The following is a 22,438-nucleotide window of genomic DNA, read 5'->3' as shown; positions in this document are numbered from 1 at the left end:
CCTGACCTCAGCTGATCTGCCCGCCTTGGCCTCCCAAAATGCTGTGATTACAGGCATGAGCCACCACGCCCGGCTATTAGATTATTAATATCCTTCTCAAAATTCCAACTTTGATTAGCTGTACCAATATTTTGTTACATGTCGAGCTTTAAATAATTTGTGTTCTGTTCTGAAACTATACAAAGTTGAGCATGCTTTGGGAAATTGCTCTTAAACTGAATCTAAAACATGAAGACCAATAAGCAGCATTTATACTATAATTACAGTATATTCACTGCAGAATCAGGTAGTGTGGTTAAATCAGGACAGAAAGGGATAAAGTACTATTTCATTATATCCATGTTGCTGCATGGAGAAAGTTCAAGTATATAGATTTCTTTTTTTCTTATACTCCATCATATTGCTCAACATGATACTATATTTTAGCCTGCTTCATATTTGATCCATGACTTTTGCCATAGGTTTTTCTTTTCTTGCTGGAGTGCAGTGGTATAGTCAGTGCTCACCGCAGCCTTGACCTCCTGGGTTCAAGCCATCCTCCTGCCTCAGCCTCCAGAGTAGTTGGGATCATAGGGACGTGCCACCATGCCAGGATAATTTTTGTATTTTTTGTAGAGACAGGGTTTCACTATGTTGCCCAGGCTGGTCTTGAACTCCTGGGCTCAAGTGATTCTCCTGCCTCAGCTTCCCAAAGTGCTGGGATTACAGGTGTGAGCCACTGTGCCCAGCCTCCATATGTTTTTCTTTATCCTTCTGAGGTTTCTCATTGCCTACTTCTTATAGAAAGTAGAAACAGGAAGCAGAAATAAAATGTTTTCTCCATTTTATGATAGATTATCAAGATCCCCAAATTTTCTGTTAATTGATAATTTTTGTTTTGTTTTGTTTGAGATGGGGTTTCACTCTGTCATCCAGGCTGGAGTGCAGTGGTGCGATTATGTCTCACTGCAGCCTCAAACTCCTGGGCTCCAGATATCCTCCCACCTCAGCCTCCCAAAGTGCTGGGATTACAAGCATGAGCCGCCACTCCTGGCCCTTAAACTGTCAATTTAAGACACATTATTCTGTGGATCTGCTGCATAACTGTCATCCTGGCCTAGCTCCATTTTTTTCTGAGGTCCCATGTCTTCCTCTTTGTTGAGTTCCTTTTATCTTTGCTGGAGTACACCCTCAGGTAATTTTTTTCAGTAAAATTATATAGAAAATTCTTCTGAGTCTTTACATGTCTGAAAGCAATTTGGTTTGCATCATGCCTTCTCCAATTTTTTTCCTCTTACTTCAACACTATGGCTTTCACTACCTTCCAATAAAAATGATCTTGATATGTTAGCCAGGATCTCCTAATTACCAAACCCAGTGGACATTATTTTCCCTTTTATTTTTAGTTGACATATAATTGTACATATGTATAGGATACACAGTGATATTTTGATACATGTATACGATGTGTGATGATTAAACCAGGGCAATTAGCATATCCATCACCGACACATATATCATTTCTTTGTGTTGTGAATATTAAAATACTGTCTTACAGCTTTTGGAAAATATACAATAAATTACTGTTAACCATATTTACCCGCCAGTACTATAGAATACTAGAACTTATTCCATCCATGTAGCTATATCTGTTAGAAAACCTCTCCCTGTCCTACCCTCTTCCTCACGCTTCCCAGCTTCTAATAGTCACAATTTTAATCTCTCTACTTCTATGAGCTAAAATTGTTTTAGCTCCCATACCCAATAGACACTTTTAACCTACCCATTTATTATAGAATTTGACACTGTTGATAACCCTCTGATTCTTAAAACTTCAATTCCCTTGGTTCTTGGGACACTGCATCCTTTGCTGTTTTCCTCTCTTTTTGTTTCCTTTGAGGTTCTGCATCCTTTTCCCAACCTTTTTTTCTTTATCTCCTTTTTTTTTTTGAGACAGTCTTTCTCTGTCACCCAGGCTGGAGTGCAGTGGTATGATATCGGCTCACTGCAATCTCCACCTCCCAGGTTCAAGTGATCCTCCTGCCTCAGCCTCCTGAGCAGCTGGGATTACAGGTGTGCACCACCATGCCTGGCTAATTTTTGTATTTTTAGTAGAGCCAGGGTTTCATCATGTTGGCCAGGCTGGTCTTGAACTCCTGGCCTCAAGCAATCTACCCACCTCAGCCTCCCAAAGTGCTGGGACTATAGGAGTGAGCCAACATGCCCGGCCCTCTTCCCAACTTTTGAATACTGATAATTCTCTGATGTCCCATCTCTACCCACTGATGGTCTTTCTCATAAATGGGCTTTCTGAAATAGCTCATCTAGCACTATGATTTCAGCCACCAACTATCTAATGACACAAAGCACTAAATGTCACACACAAATTTCAAAATTATTCAGTCCAAATCTTAATTGATTATCTTACCTCCATCCAAAGGCTGTTTCCATGCTTGTGGTTTTTATTTTGTCTTGTGAAGTTACCATCCACCCAAATCTTCCCAGTTAAGAGCCATGGAGTCATCCTCAATCTTTCTCTCTTTTATAGCCCGCAGCCAGTTGCCAAATCCTCTCAAATCTCTCAGAAATGTCTCTGGAGTTTCACCATCTTCTCTATTCTCACTGCTACCCTAATTCAGATCCTCATTATTTCTCACTTGGATTACTGAAACAACTCTCAACTGGCCCCTCTGCCCTTGCCTCTGCCCTCACCTCTCCTGTCAGTCCATCCTTCATTCAGTTAGTGATTGTCCCAAAACAAAACATGCATGACCACATCTTTTCCCTATTTAAGACCCTAGCTAGCTCCCTCCTGCTCATAGAATGTTTAAACTTATTAGTATCATACACAACCTTTTGCAATTTCTCTCTCCCCATTTCCATTTCCAGTCCTCCCTCTCACCCTTCAACCCCACAAATTCTACAATTCAGCTATTAAGAAAACTTCTGGGCCAGGCGCGGTGGCTCATGCCTGTAATCCCAACATTTTGGGAGACCAAGGCGGGCAGATCACGAGGTCAGGAGATTGAGACCATCCTGTCTAATACAGTGAAACCCCGTCTCTACTAAAAATACAAAAAAATTAGCCAGGCGTGGTGGCAGGTGCCTGTAGTCTCAGCTACTTGGGAGGCTGAGGCAGGAGAATGGCATGAACCTGGGAGGTGGAGCTTGCAGTGAGCAGAGATCGCACCACTGCACTCCAGCCTGGGCAACAGAGCGAGACTCCGTCTCAAAAAATAAATTAATAAATAAATAAATTAATTAAAAAAAGAAACTTCTGAAGATCACTGCCCCTGCTCACACCCTGTAATACTTCCTCTTGAAGACTCTATACTTTTCTTTTTCCTCTTTTTTTTTTTTTTGAGACAGAGTCTTGCTCTGTTGCCCAGGCTGGAGTGCGGTGGCACGATCTCGGCTCATTGCAACCTCTGCCTCCCAGGTTCAAACGATTCTCATGCCTCAGCTACCCGAATAGCTGGAATAACAGGCATGTGCCACCATGCCTGGCTAATTTTTGTATTTTTAGTAGAGATGGGGTTTCACCATGTTGGTCAGGCTGGTCTTGAACTCCTGACTACAAGTGATCCACCCGCCTTGGCCTACCAAAGTGCTAGGACTACAGGCGTAAACCACCATGCCCAGTCTTTTTTTTCTTTTCTTTTCTTTTCTTTTTTTTTTGAGACAGAGTCTCGCTCTGTCACCCAGGCTGGAATGCAGTGGTGTGATCTCGGCTCACTGCAAGCTCTGCCTCCCAGGTTCACGCCATTCTCCTGCCTCAGCCTCACGAGTAGCTGGGACTACAGGTGCCCGCCACCATGCCTAGCTAATTTTTTGTATTTTTAGCAGAGACGGGGTTTCACTGCGTTAGCCAGGATGGTCTCGATCTCCTGACCTCGTGATCCACCCATCTCGGCCTCCCAAAGTGCTGGGATTACAGGCATGAGCCACCGTGCCCAACCACTTTTTTTTCTTTTTTCTTTTTTTTTCTTTTCAATAGAGACAAGGTCTCCCTATGTTGCCCAGGCTGATATCGAACTCCTGGGCTCAAGGGATCCTCCTGCCTTGCCCTCCAAAGTGCTAGGATTGTAGGTGTGAGCCACTAGGCCTGGCTGATGCTTTTCTATTTACTGTTTCTTTCCTAACTTCTTCAGGCCCAGCTGCTCCCTGTACACTCCCAGAGTACCCTGCTAATAACGTTTCATCACACTGTTTTACTGCCATCTATTTTCATCTTCCTCTATGGCTATGCCATCAACCCCTTAAAAGCTGGGCTTATGTTTTACTTATTGGTATCATGGGCACCTAGCATAGGTCTAACCACTAGAAGACACTTCAGTAGATGTTGAGGAAGAAAAGAGGACAGGACTTTGGGGAAAGATTATGTTCAGGAGGCAGGAAGAAGAGCCATGCTGAGGGTGCTTTGAGGGTAACAAAGACCCTGTAGTCACAAAGGCCTAGGAGAAAATTTCAAGAACCTGTTTGATGGTTGCAGAGAGGTTGTAAGAGATGAGGTGGTGAATAGATCACTGGATCTGGAGACTTGGAAATCTCTGCGCACCTTCAGGAAAAGACATTCCAGTAGCCCGAGAAAGCAGCTGCTGAGATTTGAGGGGGGGCTTAGGAGAGAGGGAGTGGTGAGGGAGCAGTTCTTTTTGACTTGACTTCTACAGCATTTGACATCAGCCCCTCACATTTGTTTCATCACTTTTCCCTTCTTTGGCTTCTATGATGTGACATTTTAAGGTCTCCTAGGATTCCTTCAAGGGCTGTGTGTTCCCTACTGCCCTTTAAATGTCAAGGTTTCCAGGTTCTGTTTTTAGCTCTTGTCTCTGCTTAATCCATACACGCTCCCATTCATGATTATTTCAATGATGCCTACCTCCTGATGACTTTAGGTCCTTATCTCCAGCCCAGGACTCTCCCAGAGTCTCAGACCCACAGCTGTTAGTTCTGTCCAGTGGACCTGTAGATGCCCAGATGTGCAACAACCTCAATATTTTTGAAACTCATATCCTGCCACCAAAAATCTCCCCCTAAAACCTGTGTCCCAATTTTCACCAAATATACCTATACTACCAAAGGGTATAACACCAAATTTTCTTAACCCTTTCCTCTTCTCTAATCACTTAAGCCTTATCAATTCTGTCATCTCAATCTAGAAATTCATCCCCTTTCTCCATCCCCACTGCCACTGCTTAAATTCTAGCCTTAAAAATTTTCAGCTGCATTATTATAATCTCCCCATGTCCAGTCTCAATCCCCTCTTTCAGCCTTCTCCACACCACTTCCAAAGAAGTCTTTTTTCTCTAGTACTTTAAAAAAATGATGCACAATTTATATACAATACACGCATTTTAAGTGTACAGTTTGATGGATTTGAAAATAACCACCAACCCTGTCAAGATGAGGCAGGAGAAGAGAGACTGGAGGCAGGGAACCTAAGGCCAATACATGCTGACTTTCTAGAACTAAATCAAAAGGAAAGCCCCAACTTTCCATGCCCAGGTAACAGAAGGACCAGAAGGTACTCCCTTTGCAACACGCCCCCCCACCCCCACAACCTGCTCCCTTTTTCTGCATGGCAGATGAAAAACTGGAAGTACCTCTGAATGTTCCCCTCCTACAACCAATCAGGCTGGTTGTGGGCCAAGTCTTCATTTGCATAGGAGTATAACTTTGTTACTTAACTTTAACCTTTGATTGGCTGCTTTCTGCAACAAATCAGACCTTTGCATAGGCTGTAACTTTGTAACTTCACTTCAGCCTCTGATTAGTCCCCTCCCACAACCAATCAGACTGATCATGGGCCACTACTTCATTTACATACATACATGATTACAGCAAGTAATCAATGGGAAACCTCTAGAGGGTATTTAAACCCCAGAAAATTCTGTAACCAGGCCCTTGGGCCCCTTGCTCGGGCTGCTCCCAGCCTGTGGCGTGTACTTTCATTTTTAACAAATCTCTGCTTTTGTTGCTTCATTCTTTCCTTGCTTTGTTTATGCATTTTGTCCAATTCTTTGTTCAAGACACCAAGAACCTGAACATCCTCCACTAGTAACAAAGATATAAAACATTTCCATCACCGAAGATAAGTTCTCTAGGGACTTTGCAGTTAAGCCTCTGACACCCAGAGGCAACTGCTGTCCTGATTTCTATCACCATTGCTTAGCATTGCCTGTTCTTAGACTGTTTACACATGGATCCTATGGCATGGATTATTCTGTGCCTGGATTCTTCAGCTCAACGTAATGTCTGAGATCCATCTAGGTTACTGCATTTATGAGTAGTTTGCTCTTTTATAGTGCTGAGTAGTATCCAACTGTATGGGTATCCCATAGTTTGTTTTTTCCACCTGTTGATGAAAAATTCGATCATTTCCAATTTGGCTCTTATAAAAAATTTGTTATGGACAGTTTTTTTTTTTTTTGAAATGGAGTTTCGCTCTTATTGCCCAGGCTAGAGTGCAATGGCACGATCTCAGCTCAATGCAACCTCCACCTCCCAGTTTCAATCAATTCTCCTGCCTCAGCCTCCCAAGTAGCTGGAACTAAAGGTGCGTGCCACCACACCCAACTAATTTTTTGTATTTTTAGTAGAGATGGGGTTTCATCATGTTGGCCAGACTGGTGTCAAACTCCTGACCTCAGGTGATCTGCCTGCCTTGGCCTCCCAAAGTGCTGGGATTACAGGTGTAAGCCACCGTGCCCAGCCTGTGGGCATTTTTGTATGTCTTTTTTGGCATATATTTTCAATTCTTTTAGTTAAATACCTAGGAGTAGAATTGCCAGTTTGTAGGGTAGGTGTATGTTTAACTTTATAAGAGACTGCCAAACACTTTCCAAAGTGGCTATACCATTTTATAACACCACCAGCCATGTGTGAGAGTTTCTGTTGCCTAAAGAGTTCTTTTGGAAATGCAAATCTGGGTCAGGCACGGTGGCTTATGCCTGTAATCCCAGCACTTTGGGAGGCCGAGGCAGGTGGATCACCTGAGGTCAAGAGTTCAACACCAGCCTGACCAACATGGTAAAACCCTGTCTCTACTAAAAATAAAAAAAATTAGCCAGGTGTTGTGGTGAATGCCCATAGTCCCAGCTACTCGGGAGGCTGAGGCACGAGAATAGCTTGAACCTGGGAGGTGGAGGTTGCAGTGAGCTGAGATCACACCACTGCATTCCAGCCTGGGTGACAGAGCGAGACTCTGTCTCAAAAAAAAAAGAAAAAGAAAATGCAAATCTGATCATACTATTTCCCTACTTAAAAACTCATCTCTGGGCCGGGTGCAGTGGCTCACGCTTGTAATTCCAGCACTTTGGGAGGCCGAGGCAGGCAGATCATGAGGTCAGGAGTTGGAGACCAGCTTGGCCAATATGGTGAAACGCCATCTCTACTAAAAATACAAAAAATTAGCCGGGTGTGGTGGCATGCACCTGTAGTCCCAGCTACTTGGGAGGCTGAGGCAGAAGAATCGCTTGAACCTGGGAGGCGGAGGTTGCAGTGAACCAAGATCGTGCCACTGCACTCCAGTCTGGGCGACAGAGTGAGACTCCATCTCAAAAAAAAAAAAAAAAAAAAAAGAAACACTTCATCTCTGGCTCTTAAATATGTCCAAATTCCACCAGAAATAGACAAGATCCTTCATGACCTGTGTCCCAGTTGCCCAAACTCATCTCTTGCTATTTCTCCATATGTTCCCTTCATGCCTGTCATGCTGACCTCACTTAGTTCCCTTAATTCATGAAGTCTTTTCACATCTTTGTATAAACCTTCCTGCTGCCAGAATGCCATTTTCTTCCTTATTTGCCTAGCTAATGCCTACTCATCCTTTCTTTTTCTTTTCTTTTATTTTTCTTTTTGAGACAGGGTCTTGTTCTGTTGCCCAGGCTAGAGAGCAGTGGTGCAATCTCAGCTCATTGCAGCCTCTAACTCCCAGGCTCAAGCAATCCTCCCACCTCAGCCTCCTGAATAGCTGGGACTACAGGTATGTACCACCACACCTAGTTTTTTTGATTTTTCATAAAGACAGGGCCTCGCTATGTTGCCCAGGCTGGTCATGAACTCCTGGGCTCTGGTGATCCACCTGCCTCAGACAACCCAACACTTTGGTGTCATTCCCGTAATGAGCGACCACATGCCTGGCTGCTCATCTTTTCAGAGTGTTACTGATTACATCACTCCCCACCCCAAGTTAACTGCTACAATGTGTGCTCCCATAACATACAGAGCCTGACCTCATCCTAATACTCTGCTCAAAGCATTATAATACATTATTTCCTTCTCTCTACCTGACCAACTCTTGGAATACTCTTTTCCCTCCCTCCTTTCCTTCTACCACTGTTTCATGATGGCCCATGCTGGACAGATGCTATGTTGGGTGATGTACACAGGATGGTGAATTAAAACAGTCACGGCTCCTGCTCCCATGAGACTTACAGTAGGGCAGAAAAGACAATCGAGTAATTACACTCACACATGGAGAATTAGAAACTGAGTTAACTGTTCTGAAGAAAGGAAGTGATGAGTCTACCAGCACACAAAAGGAGAATCTGGCCTAGATGGTATGGGGGTGAGGGCATGGAAGGCCTCCTTGAAGAAATAATGTTTGAAATGGGAGCTAAAGGAGATGCAGGAATTAAGTGGGTGAAGTATGTTTCCTCCCTATGGTGGAAGTGAATTTGGGACTGTTCGAGAAACAGCAATTAAGCCGGTGAGCCTGAAGAAAAAAGACTGATGGGCCTCATCTGAGGGATGAGTGCCAGGCAAGCGCCAGACTAGAAGCTGCTAAGAATTTGGTCGTTACCTTGCTCGAGACCAAGGAGTAGGAAAACTGGTGTTAATAGTATTAGCCTTACTTTCAGTGAGCTGAGATTGTGCCACTGCACTCCAGCCTGGACGACAGAGCAAGACTCCATCTCAAAGAAAAAAAAAAAATAGTATCAGCACCTCTGACGGCTCCCCATTGCTTGTCATTGCACCTAGCATGTGACCATTGATCTAGTTTGGATGTTTGTCATCTCCAAATCTCATCCCCAGTGTTGGAGGTGGGAACTAGTGGGAGGTGCTTGAGTCACGGGGGTGGATCCCTCATGAATGGCTAGGTCCCCTCCCCATGGTAACGAGTGAGTTCTTGCTCTATTAGTTCATGCCACAGCTGGTTGTTTAAAGAGCCTGGTGGCTCTCTTGCTCCTTCTTTCACCATGTGCCAGGCTTGCCTCCCCTTCACCTTCTGCCATGAGTAAAGGCATCCTATCAGAGGTGTTACTGATTATTTCACATCTGCACCACCCCCAGCCTGAGTTAATTGCTGCAATTCTGTGCTCCAATAACATACAGGGCCTGACTCCATCATAATACCCTGTTGAAAGCATTATAATATATTATTTTCTTCTCTCTACCTGACCAACTCTTGGAATACACTTTCCCTTCTTCCCTCACTTCTACCACTGTTAATGAGTGAAAACCTTTACTGAAAACCTCACCAGAAGCCAAGCAGATACCAGTGCCATCCAGAACCATGAGCCAAAGAAACTTCTTTATAAACTGTCCAATCTCAGGGATTCCCTTATAGCAATGCAAAATGGATGAAAACAGTCATACATAACATACATTTGTTGAATTAATAAAGTTTGGAAGTGTTCAAGAAATTTGACATCTAAAGGAAAAAGGGACTCTATGTATTTTGAGCGGGCTACAGGGTTGTGGGAAGAGTGTTTTTAAGCAAAGACATGACTTGAGTTTGTTCAGGCAATACAGCCAATAGAGGATGAAGAGATGAAGCATGGAAACACAGTTCTGACATAGGTGGGGGGGATGGAATTGAGAATACAAAGATCATTAGTTTTGAAAAGGAAGAACGACTCTTCCTTTGAGGTAAGAGAAAAGGGTGGGAAAATAGGGAAAGCTCTAGAGGAAAAAACACTACTGTTGGGAGAAGCATTGTTACAGTCATGTGGTCCAGGGGGCATTTTCCTGAATCTGCATGATGCATCAGATAGGCACTGTTTTCCAGCTGTACCATGGATTGTCCCCATGATCATGGTGGGCAGATTTGCAGTGTGGTGACCATGTAACTGGTAGTGTTGGAAGCTTTCTCATATATTCACCATCTCACCAAATTTTCACAACAATCTCAAAGTATACAGACCCAATTTACAGACATGGACACTCAGGTTCAGGGAGGTGAAGAACCTTGCCCAGGTCTACACTGTCAGTGAGTGTCTGACCTGGAACTAGAACCTAGGTCCAACAGACTCAACCACAAGGAGCCAGGGCAACTTGGGAGCCTATTCATTTGATTCCCTACTTATTGGTTTTAGATGTTTTGCTTCAGTATGGCTGGAACATCATCATTAGCGAGCCTAGGCACAGTGCAAGGTGATACAGGCAGTTTTTGCCTTAAGGGTGGGTTTAATTTTCATAATGTGACCTCCAGGGTTTCCTATGAATAAACTAAAAAATAAGGCAGTTTGGGGATGCAGAAGGTAAATACTCTGGCAGAGAACACATTATCCTCTTACTGGAAAGGGAAGGATAAGAAAGGAATACTGGAGTGTATCACAGGTTAAGCTAACTAAAGATGAGGTCAATGACTTGTCCATAGTCAATAGCATGGGAGAAAAGTAACATGGAGACATGCCTTCTTGTGACCTTTTTTTTTGACTCCATCTCAAAAAAAAAAAAAAAAAATAGTATCAGCACCCCTGAGTGCCAAGATGACAATAACCTGAGTGGTAACCAGAGAGAGTGATTATAGGTGAGGCAGCTGTTAGAAGAAAAATCTATCTCAGTAGAGAAAGGGGCCTTCGGAATCATCCCCAGGGTGCTGGGTACGGTGGTTCATGCCAATAATCCCAGCACTTTGGGAGGCTAGGTGGAAGGGTCATTTGAAGCCAAGGGTTGGAGACCAGCCTGGGCAACAAAATGAGACCTCATCTCTACAAATTAAAAAAAAGAAAAATTAGCTGGGCACAGTGGCGCACGCCTATAGTCCTAGCTACTCTGAGGCTGAGGTGCGAGGATTGCTTGAGCCCAGGAGTTTGAGGCTGCAGTGAACTACCATCATGCCATTTCACTCTAGCTTCAGTGGCAGAGCAAGACCCTGTGTCCTAAAAAAAAAAAAAAAAAGAAAGAAAAGAAAAAATCCATGGAGTGTCCATGGAGAGTTACAAAGCTGTGAGGGCCCTGGGCCAGGAGACAGGTGGCCGCTCCAGCAAAGAACAGCAGGTGATATGGGAACTAGCTCCATCTGTAGAAAGCAGTCTGCTGAAATAATCCTAATGAGAGGAGGGCAGGAGGGCTCGATGGACAGGTAGTTGTTCCCAGTTTGAAATGGTGCCTTCGGCAGGGCACGGTGGCTCACGCCTGTAATCCCAACACTTTGGGAGGCTGAGGCAGGCGGATCACGAGGTCGGGAGTTCAAGACCAGCCTGACCAACATGGTGAAACCCCATCTCTACTAAAAATGCAAAAATTAGCCAGGCATGGTGGTGCACACCTGTATTCCCAGCTACTCAGGAGGCTGCGGCAGGAGAATCGCTTGACCCTGGAGGCAGAGGTTGCAGTGAGCCAAGATCGTGCCACTGCACTCCAGCCTGGGTGACAGAGAGAGACTGTCTCACAACAAAACAAAACAAAAAAAGAAATGGTGCCTTTAGGATTTATTTTTTGTTTATTTTTTTTGAGACAGGGTCTCGCTCTCTTACCCAGGCTGGAGTGCGGTGGCACGATCTCAGCTCACTGCATCCTCCCACCTCAGCCTCCTGGGTAGCTGGGATTACAGGCACCTGCCACCATGCCTGGCTAATTTTTGTATTTTTAGTAGAGACAGGGTTTCACCACATTGGCCAGGCTGGTCTCAAACTCCTGACCTCAAGTGATTTGCCTGCCTTGGCCTCCCAAAGTGCTGGGACTACAAGTGTGAGCAACCACACCCGGTCTAAGGATCTTAAAAGGAAACATCACTGTTAAGTCATTGCTGACACAGAAAAGGTGGCCTCTCAATTACTGCCAAGCTTTATGCTATCTTATAGCTCTTGCACTTACAAATTGAGGTCTATTTAGTCTGTGCTGTTGTTGACCTCATATTTACTTACCATAATCAAGATTCGCTCTAGTCTTAGCATCTTTTCCAGACTTATGACCTATAGTGGGTTGACTCATGTCCCCCTGCACTGCCCACCCCCCACCGCCCTAATTCATGTCTACCTAAAACCTCAGAATGTGATTTTTTTTTTTTTTGAGAGGGAGTCTCGCTCTGTCCCAGGCTGGAGTGCAGTGGCATGATCTCGGCTCACAGCAAGCTCCGCCTCCCGGATTCACTTAGCCTCCCGAGTAGCTGGGACTAAAGGCACACGCCACCAGGCCTGGCTAATTTTCGTATTTTTAGTAGAGATGGAGTTTCACCATGTTGGCCAGGCTGGTCTTGAACTCCTGACCTCGTGATCTGCCCGCCTCAGGCTCCCAAAGTGCTGGGATTACGGGCGTGAGCCACCACGCCTGGTCAGAATGTGATCTTATTTAAAAATAGCATCTTTACAGAGGTAACTAGTTGAGGTCATACTAGATTAGGGTGGGCGCTAAATCCAATGACAAGTATCCTTATAAGGAAGAAGAGTAACACGGAGACCTGCCTTCCTGTGACTTTTTTTTTTTTTTTTTTTGAGATGTAGTCTTGCTGTGTTGCCCAGGCTGGAGTGCGATGCCACGATCTCAGCTCACAGCAACCTCTGCCTCTGGGATTCAAGTGATTCTCCAACCTTAGCCTCCCAAGTAGCTGGGACTACAGGGGTGTGCCACCATGCCCAGCTAATTTTTGTATTTTTAGTAGAGATGGCTTTTTACCATGTTGGCCACGCTGGTCTCAAACTCCTGGCCTCAAGTGATCCGCCCACTTAGGCCTCCCAGAGTGCTGGGATTATAGGCGTGAGCCACCATGCACATCCCCTGTGACCTTTTGAGCTCAGAATATGAATGCCAAGATAGCAATAACCTGGGTGGTACCCAGAGTGATTATGGGTGGGGCAGAGAAGAGAGGGCCTCGGGAAGACAGAGACAGAGATTGGATGTATGCTGCCACAGTCAAGGAATTTGGCTTTGTTGGAAAAGGAAGACTTTTCCCCCAGAGCTATGGAGGGAGTGCGTCCCTGTCAGCACCTTGATATTGGACTTCTGTCCTCCAGAACTGTGAGAGAATAAATTTCCATTGTTTTAAGCCACACAGTTTGTGGTAGTGTTTTAACACAGCAGCCACAGGAAACTCACACAGGAGTTGAGGTTGTTCTTCCCTCTAGGGAAGGAACTCTCCAGCCCTGGCAGTTCCTCAGTTCACCCTCATAGGTAAATGCCCAGAAAAAAACTGCTGAATAAACACATTTCCCAGATTTTGAATTGAGGGAGAAGTGTGATGTCCCTTGAGGTAGCACAGAGAGATCAATGGTGACACTAGATAGTATCTGGAAGACCCAAAGGCTGTGTATCAATTTTCATTGTGTGGCTTTAGCTTGGCAAATTTACTAAGTGTCAGGATGTGGCCTCAAGTTTTGTCAGACTCAAGGTTGAGTCAAACTTAGCATGATTAGGTAGGTTGTGCTAATCAGACTCACAAGAAATAAAAATCAAGCTGAAAATGTATTCATCTGTATGTGTGTGAGAAAGAGAGGAGGCTTTTATTCCAGTATTGAAAATGCTCATATTCACTGCCAGGGCCCCAGGTCAGAACACTTGGAAGCTGCTCCGTGACTGTAAGTCCCATGGAATCAAAGCAAAGAGGCAGGGCACCTTGAGGGGATCCATCCAGACCACGGGGAAGCCCAGTGACCCCTCCAGGACCACAACAAAGCTTTTGTCTCCACCACCACAAAATTCAGGCCTGACAGAGTCGGTGACATTCGCTGCAAATCTGTAGTTCTCTGGCTTCTCTTCTCTGTGTTCTCAGGTCAATTGCCCCTCTTCCACCCACACAGTTTTTCTCTAAACAGGATGTTAAACAAATGGATACTAAATGACAATTGTGTTCTGGACTTCCCTCCCTTACAAAGAAGGTCACCTTGGCTAAAGTATTGGGTTCTTTCAAATCCACATTTACCATGTGTTTACTCCCATAAGAATGAATACCATCTGTATTAGTTTCTTTTAGCTGCTAAAACAAATCACCAAAAACTTAGTGGCTTCAAACAATAGAAACTTATTCTCTCACAGTTTTGGAGGCCAGAGGTCCAAAATCAAGGTGTCGTGAGGGCCTACCTCCAAGGCTTGTAGGGGAGAATCCACTCCTTTCTTCTTCCAGCTTCTGGTCACTCTAGGAACTCCTCGGTTTGTGGCTTCATCATTCCAGTCTCTGTATCCATGGTCACGTTGCTGCCACAATTTCTTCTGAGGCTAATCTTCCTCTGCCTCTCTCCTATAAGGACACTTGTGATTGTATTTACGGCCCATCTGATAATCCAGAATTATCTTATCTCAAGATCCTTAACTTAATCTAATCTGCAAAGACCCCCTTTCCAGATAAGGTAACATTCACAGGTTCCAGGGATTTCTGTGGATATCTTGTACAGGACCAGCTTTTGACTTACCACACCACCATTTGTGGATTTTGAGGACTGGGATTGTATCCGTGTCGATATGTCTTCAATGTCTCACACATGAATGAAAATAAATAGGCAAATTAAGGCAAGCTTATTTCCAAATTCAAAGGCACCTCACCATCACTATGCATAATCGACATCCTTCTAAAAGGTTATCTGAGGGCCAGGCATGGTGGCTCACATCTAATACCAGCATTTTGGGAGGCTGAGGTGGATGGATCACTTTGAGCTCAGGAGTTCAAGACCAGCCTTGACAACGTGGCGAAAGCCTGTCTCTATAAAAAATACAAAAATTAGCCAGGTGTGGTGGCATGTGCCTATAGCCGCAGCTACTTGGGAGGCTGAGGCTGGAGAATCACTTGAGCCCATGAAGCAGAGGTTGCAGCGAGCCAAGACTGTGCCACTGCACTCCAGCCTGGGTGACAGAGTGAGGCTTTGTCTCAAAAAAAAAAAAAAGGTTATTCAGAGTTTTTATATCATAAGTCCCCTCAATACATGACTGGATTTCATGTGTGCATGGTTAAAAATGAATTACTTCTGGCAATGAATCCATCTTTTCCAAAAGATGGATGAAAAAAAAATCCATCTTTTCAGGCCAGCCTATTATAAATTGTAATAACAATCAGCATCATCTTTAAATATGCTATCAAATACTCTTGCATAATTATCTTTTGCCCTACCTGTTCAAATCTTTTCCTTTTGAAGCCCACTTAATGCCCGACCTTCCTAGGAACCATTCATAACCGTTCCTTACCCTCCACACCTGCTCATGATCTTGCCTAACTATGAGGTCTTCTTGCTCTGCCTGTGGGTATCATTTCTGCCTAGGAATTGGTAAACTCTTCCTGAGTGGGATTTTCTTTCTCAAATAAGACTCAACGATGTAATATAGCATATTGTTGGAATTTTGTTAAATTGTTGGTTTATGAATGTAAAGGGACCGCGTGAATATTTAAGCATAGGCCAGAGCCCACATCAACAATACTGTTGTTTATTCTCAGGCAGGAAAGAAGCACCCATTGCTTGAGGGTCCAAGAGAAGGAGTGTATTTATATTGGGTTAATGTATTTAGAAAGTTAGATGTCTGTCTCCTGGAAGATGAGATATTTAACATTCAGTTAGAAGAGAAAGTTTTCTTATATAACCGATAACTAGAAAGATAATCAAGAAGCAGGAGAGGTGATTTGCTATCAAGAAATAAGGCACAGATCTTCAGGATGGAATGTCAGAAGGCTTGAAGAGCTGCCTTCTTGGCCAGGCACAGTGGCTAATTGCTGTAATCCCAACACTTTGGGAGCCCTAGACAGGAGGATCATTTGAGCCGAGGAGTTTGAGACCAGCTTGGGCAACAGAGTGAAACCCTGTTTCTACAGTAAAATGAAAAAATTAGCCAGGCATGGTGGTGTATACCTGTGGTTCTAGCTACTCGGGAGGCTGAGGGAGGATTGCTTGGTCCTGGAAGATGGAGGCTGCAGCAGTGAGGCATGACTGTGCCACTGCACTGGGACACGGAGAAAAGTCGTGTCTCAAAAGGGGAACAAACAAACAAACAAACAAACAAAAAACTGCCTTCTCTTTGTTCTCCTCCAGAATGTGGTGAATAATTTGTGTAGACAAAATACAGCCCCAATTTAAAAATGTATATGATAGATGAGAAAAGAATCCTAAGAATCCCGAGACTCAGATCTGACACTCCTATATATCTAAGTCTCGGACTCCTAACCTATTTTAAAAGCAAGGGCTGTGGTGTGATTCATTTTGGTTACTCTCTGTGCCTAGAAGTGTGAAGCACGTAGAAAGTGTCTGATAAATGTCCGCTGAATTAATGAAGCAACAAAATGAGAGAGAATTGTCTGATTGAGGAGACCCCAACATGTCATATCATTAAGTAGACACAGACCCTGGTGTCTGAAGCTTCATCTCAAACATAAGCCATGACCTTCATATTGACAAGTAAAACATGCAACCTCCTAGGTGCATTAGACACAACCTATCACTTACAGCTCCTTGAAACACTATTTTGCCTGGCTTTCAGGAGACCACACCATTTGGTTTTCCTCTCCTTTCATTGAATGTTCCTTCTCAATTTCCTCCTCTGGGTCTTCCTCCTCCTCTTGACCTCTAACTGTTGCTATGCCCCAGGGCTCATTACTCAGCCCCTTTCTCTTCTCCATCTACCTTCTCTCCCAGGGCCTAGGTGAGCTCATTCAATGTCATGGCTCAAAATGTCATCCACATACCCTGGCTCTAAAATTTCTGTCTCCAGCCCCATATTCTCCCCTGACATCAGACTTGCATATCCAACTGTCTACTTGACATCTTCAATTAGATGTCTCACAGATTGTAAAATGTAGCATGATTGAAACAGAACTCTTTATTTTCCCCTACTTAAAATCTGCTCCTCCTCCATCTCCACTGGAATAAATGGCAATTTTATCCCTCCAATTGTTCAGGCCAAAAACCTTGAAGTTAATCTTGACTTCTTTCTTTCTCTCCCACCCCACAACCAATCCATCAGCAAATCCTATCAGCTCCACTTTCAAAATATATCCAGAGTCCAACCCCATGCCCCACACTGACATCACCCTGGTTCAAGCTACCCCATCTCTTACCTGGGTTACTGAAACAGCTCCCTAAGTGCCTTCCTGTCTCCTCCTCTCCCCATGTGGTCTACCTCCACATCGCAGTCAAGTGACTCTTCTCAATCTCAGTCATGCCGCTCCTCTGCTGTCAATACTCCAAAAGTGTCTCAGTAAATTTTATGAAATTCAAATCATCACCATGGTCTACAAGGCCCTAAATTCTCCCTTTCCAGTTTATTTCCTATCCCCTCAATCTCGACATTCTCATTCCACAGGCCTCTTTGCTGTCCTCAGCAAAGAGGACATATAATACATTAAAACATATTATAAAATACAATATTATATAAGTATTAATTTGAGATGTCAATATCATAAAGTGGGGATAGGGCAAAGCTGTAAAGGAGTAGAGTTTTTGTGTTTAATGGGTACAATTTTGACTTTGCAAGGTGAAAAGAATTCCAGACGTGGATGGTAGTGACAACTGCACAAATCCATATACTTAACAACACTGAACCATACATTTTAAAATGGTTAAAACTGTAAATTGCATGTTATGTGTACTTTACCACAATTAAAAATGAAAAATAAAACATCATTCATATACAGATATGTGCATATGAATAACCAGTCTGAAAGGACAGGCACAAAAGGTGAATAATAATTATCTATGGGTAGTAAGATTATAGACGACTTTTTTTCCTTAATGCAAAAAAGCATTTCTAATTTATGCATTATGTGAATTATGTAATTTATGTGTGACTTTCATGTATTCCTTACACAATAAAAACACATGAAAAGCTGTGTACAAAACTTACACCTAGTGTGGCAATAGTATTCGACTACAAACAAAATCTGAAAATAAAACATGTGGCCTCAAACTACAGGCCTCAAACGTCCCATTGAGTGTGGTCAATTTCAATGGACTCATCTCCACAGGAACTGGACAAGAGGCCAGGAGAGTTCAGGTTTTCAAATGCAGACTCAGGTGGAAATGCGGATGTTAACTGTCTGACACAGGCCAATCATGCCACTCATGAACAAGCTCTTGCAAAATTCTGAATATTTCTACAATGTGTCATTTGATAGTGTGGTGTCTTTTGACACAGACCAAGCTACAAAGCTGCCTACAGTGTATAATTAAGGGTTTCAGATATACTAAGGTTTTCTTCTGCCAAATGCCATTCATCTATGCTTGACTCTTCCAACAAATATAACCGAAGTACAATTTGTAAAGCCAGCTCACTGTGTGAATTATTTTGTCCTGCTGTTTTAAGGAACTGCACCGTGTACAGAAGTAGAGAAATTTGGCCGGGCGTGGTGGCTCATGCCTGTAATACCAGCTGTTTGGGAAGCCAAATGGGTGGATCACTTGAAGCCAGGAGTTTGAGACCAGCCTGGCCAACATGATGAAACCCCATCTCTACTAAAAATACAAAAATTAGCCAGGCATGGTGGCAGGTACCTGTAATCCCAGCTACTCAGGAGGCTGAGGCAGAAGAATCACTTGAACCTGGGAGGAAGAGGTTGCAGTGAGCCGAGATCACACCACTACACTCCAGCCTGGGCGACGGAGCGAGACTTAGTCTCAAAAAAAAAAAAAAAAAAAAAAAATAGGCTGGGCAAGGTGGCCCAAGCCTGTAATCCCAGCACTTTGGGAGGCTGAGGCAGGTGGATCACCTGAGGTCAAGAGTTTGAGACCAGCCTGAACAACATGGTGAAACCCCATCTCTACTAAAAATTCAAAATTAGCTGGGCGTGGTGGTGCATGCCTGTAATCCCAGCTACTTGGGAGGCTGAGGCAGGAGAATCACTTGAACCTGGCAGGCAGAGATTGCAGTGAGCAAGGTCGTACCATTGCACTCCAGCCTGGGCAACAAGAGTGAAATTCCATCTCAAAAAAAAGAAGGCCGGACGTGGTGGCTCACACCTATAATCCCAGCACTTTAGGAGGCTGAGGCAGGTGGATCACAAGGTCAGAAGTTTGAGAACAGCCTGGCCAACATGGTGAAACCCTGTCTCTACTAAAAACACAAATACAAAAATCAGCCAGGCATGGTGGTGCGTGCCTGTAATCCCAGCTACTCAGGAGGCTGAGGCAGGAGGATAGCTTGAACCCCGGAGGCAGAGGTTGCAGTAAGCCGAGATCGTGCCACTGCACTCCAGCCTGGCGACAGAGCAAGACTCCGTCTCAGAAAAAAGAAAGAACAAAAAGTAGAGAAATTATTCTGAGATACCCAAACCATAGAGCCCAAACCCATCATTGGACAGAAGAGGATGCCAGGACCCAGAAAAGTGAAGTGACTTAGTGACTTGTCCAGAGGCTCACTCCTAGTTTGTGAAAAAGCTGGAACTAGACTCAGGAAGTCCTGAGGCCTAAGTCCAGTGCTGCTGCTGCTTTTTTTTTTTTTTTTTGACAGAGATTTTGCTCTTGTTGCCCAGGCTGGAGTGCAATGGTGCAATCTCGGCTCACCACAACCTCCACCTCCCAGGTTCAAGCAATTCTCCTCCCTCAGCCTCCCAAGTAGCTGGGATTACAGGAATGCACCACCATGCCCAGCTAATTTTGTATTTTTAGTAGAGATGGGTTTTCTCCGTGTTGGTCAGGCTGGTCTTGAACTCCTGACCTAAGGTGATCCGCCCACCTCGGCCTCCCAAAGTGCTGGGATTACAGGTGTGAGCCACCATGCCCGGCTGGTCCAGTGCTTCTTTTCAAAACTTGGAATGTCATATTTGGAAAAGGAGAGTAACTAGTAAGTATCTGAATGTGATTACAACTGGAAATACATTTATTTCACTCCAACCTTTGTCTTCAAACTGGCCCTGCTGGCTCTCTCTTCCCTGCCCCTTGATGATAACTTTGACAGATTTCATAGCTTTCTGGTTACTCACAATTTCAAGAACCTCAATTAAGGTTAATTTTCAGGTGTTTTTCTAAAAAAAAAAAAAAAAAAAAAAGGCCGAATCTGGTCTAAATCAAATCTTTAACTTGACACACAGTTCAAAGCTCGTCCCCCTGCCCTGGCTAAGACTGAGCACAGCTCGAGGTCTTGCAGTGGGGAAGGGGAGGAAGCCTGCTCTTTCTCTCCTCCTCCCTGTCCCCCACTGCTTCTTGCTTTCCAGGGTCAGTGGTGGGCCTGGGGTGGGGGTGGTGGGGGCCAAAGAGTAGAGTAAAGGGGCAAAAGTCTTCACACTTGGTTGCAGCTCTCCCTTGGCTGACAGCATTCTCTGGGTTACAAGTGTCCAAATGCTGAATGTTTCATGGGACGCAGCTATGGTTTTTCAAGAGGTCTTATGAGAATCTCCACCAGGTCTCAGTTAGGGGCACCAAATGGAGAGGTGCTCTTGGAGCCCTCACTCCTGGCTGGGAAGAAACAGCCCTCTCCCGCCCACACTGGAAGAAGTAAGGACAAACGATGGTACTTTCCCTCACACTCTGCCCAGTGACTCAACTCTCCTTGAATGCCTCATCTTTCCTTCACACAGGCTGTAGGTGGGTAATGGCGGCCAGAACAGTTCACCAGTCTTTCTATAGATCTTGTGGGGTTGTGCCCAGCTCTTCCTCTTCAGAAGGCAGGAATACTTACCACCTAGCATCTTCACAAACTATCCCATTTGACATCCCGTGACAGGAATCCTGAATGTTGTCTGCAGGGAGGAGGTACTTCTTTTTTTTTTTTTTTTTTTTTGAGATGGAGTCTCGCTCTGTCACCCAGGCTGGAGTGCAGTGGCGCCATCTCGGCTCACTGCAAGTTCTGCCTCCCAGGTTCACGCCATTCTCCTGCCTCGGCATCCCAAGTAGCTGGGACTGCAGGCGCCCGCCACCACTCCCGGCTAGTATTTGTGTTTTTAGTAGAGATGGGGTTTCACTGCGTTAGCCAGGATGGTCTCAATCTCCTGACCTCGTGATCCGCCCGCCTTGGCCTCCCAAAGTGCTGGGATTACAGGCGGGAGCCACCGCACCTGGCCGGCACTTCTTAATTTTGTAAAGCCTTGGCACTACACAAAGAGGAAGCAGCTGCTGGAAGTTCCTGGGAGAGCAAGGGATCTACCCAGGAACTTCTGGAAAAAAAAGGGGCTGCCTCCCAAGACAACCCCCTTTATCATACGGAGCGTCAAGGAGCCTAAGGAAAAGACTGAAAGTTGCTGCTTTCCTGGGACCAACCAGACTGGGTGTGTCAGGATAAGACAAACTCCTGAGACTGTCCTTCACCGACTATGTGGCACTGACTGAGCACTTTCCTGTTTCTGGGCCTCAGGCTCCACATCTGTAAAATAGTGGGAAGGTAAATATTTGTCATTTTTGGTGTCCTAGCATTGGAGGACTCTCTGTATTTGGAGGAACATCAAGATAGGTGGCTGGCAAGGTCCCCTCTTCCCCATTACAGAAGCCCAAGAGGGAGGGGACATACTGTCTCTCTCCCTACCCTTGCCATGTAGTTATAGCATGGAAATGTGACCTGGGCTCAGCCAAGAACTTTGAATCCTTAATAAGAATGGAAAAGCCTAGCTGTGGTGGAATAAGTTCCAGAGGTATGACAATGTTGACTGGGAGTGGGTAGCCCAGAGTACTAAAGTAGTGCCCAGGGCTCTTGAGCTGTGCCTAGCCACACTTATTTTCTGAGCTGGCTCTCTAAGACTTTATGACTCTGCAGAAGTGCCCATGTTCTTCTGTCATAAACATGCTTGGCTCACAGCTCCCATTTCAATTCCTTTCTTCCTTGTCACCCTCTATTCTAGAGGCCAGAAAGCAAAATAGTTGCATTTCCAGACTCCTTAGCATTCAGAAGTAGTCATGTGATACAGTTCTGATGAATAAAATAAAGAAATAAGTCCTTTCTCCAATATGAAGGCAAAACCTGGAAGGAAAAAGGCTTTCATGCTTCATCTTCATCCTTCCTTCTTCTTCCTAACTGGAACACAGATGAAATGCCTGGAGGTGAAGCAGCCATCCATGACCATGAACAAAATGCTAAATAGAACCTCAGCCTCTGATGACAGCCCTGAGCAGCTGGACAAGCCTTGGATTCCTGCCTCTAGACTTATTACACAAGGAAAATAAGATATTCACCTATTTAAGCCACTGTTTTTCAGATTTTCTTACTCCCAGATAAACACATTCCTTCCTGATCTACTTCAATATTATGACTATTCAATAAATGCAATAAAGGTTGCATAATACTCAATAAATGCAAAAAAAAGTTGATCTGAGAATGGTATTTACAATTGTATAATATTTTATAGCTTATAAATTGTCATTACTGCTGAAGTTCCTCAGGGTAGGTTTCTTGTTTT

This window comes from Mandrillus leucophaeus, unplaced genomic scaffold (assembly GCF_000951045.1).
Source record: "Mandrillus leucophaeus isolate KB7577 unplaced genomic scaffold, Mleu.le_1.0 Scaffold241, whole genome shotgun sequence".
Taxonomy (NCBI): domain Eukaryota; kingdom Metazoa; phylum Chordata; class Mammalia; order Primates; family Cercopithecidae; genus Mandrillus; species Mandrillus leucophaeus.
The sequence above is the reverse complement of the archived record's forward strand: the minus strand, read 5'-3'. Positions refer to the sequence as shown.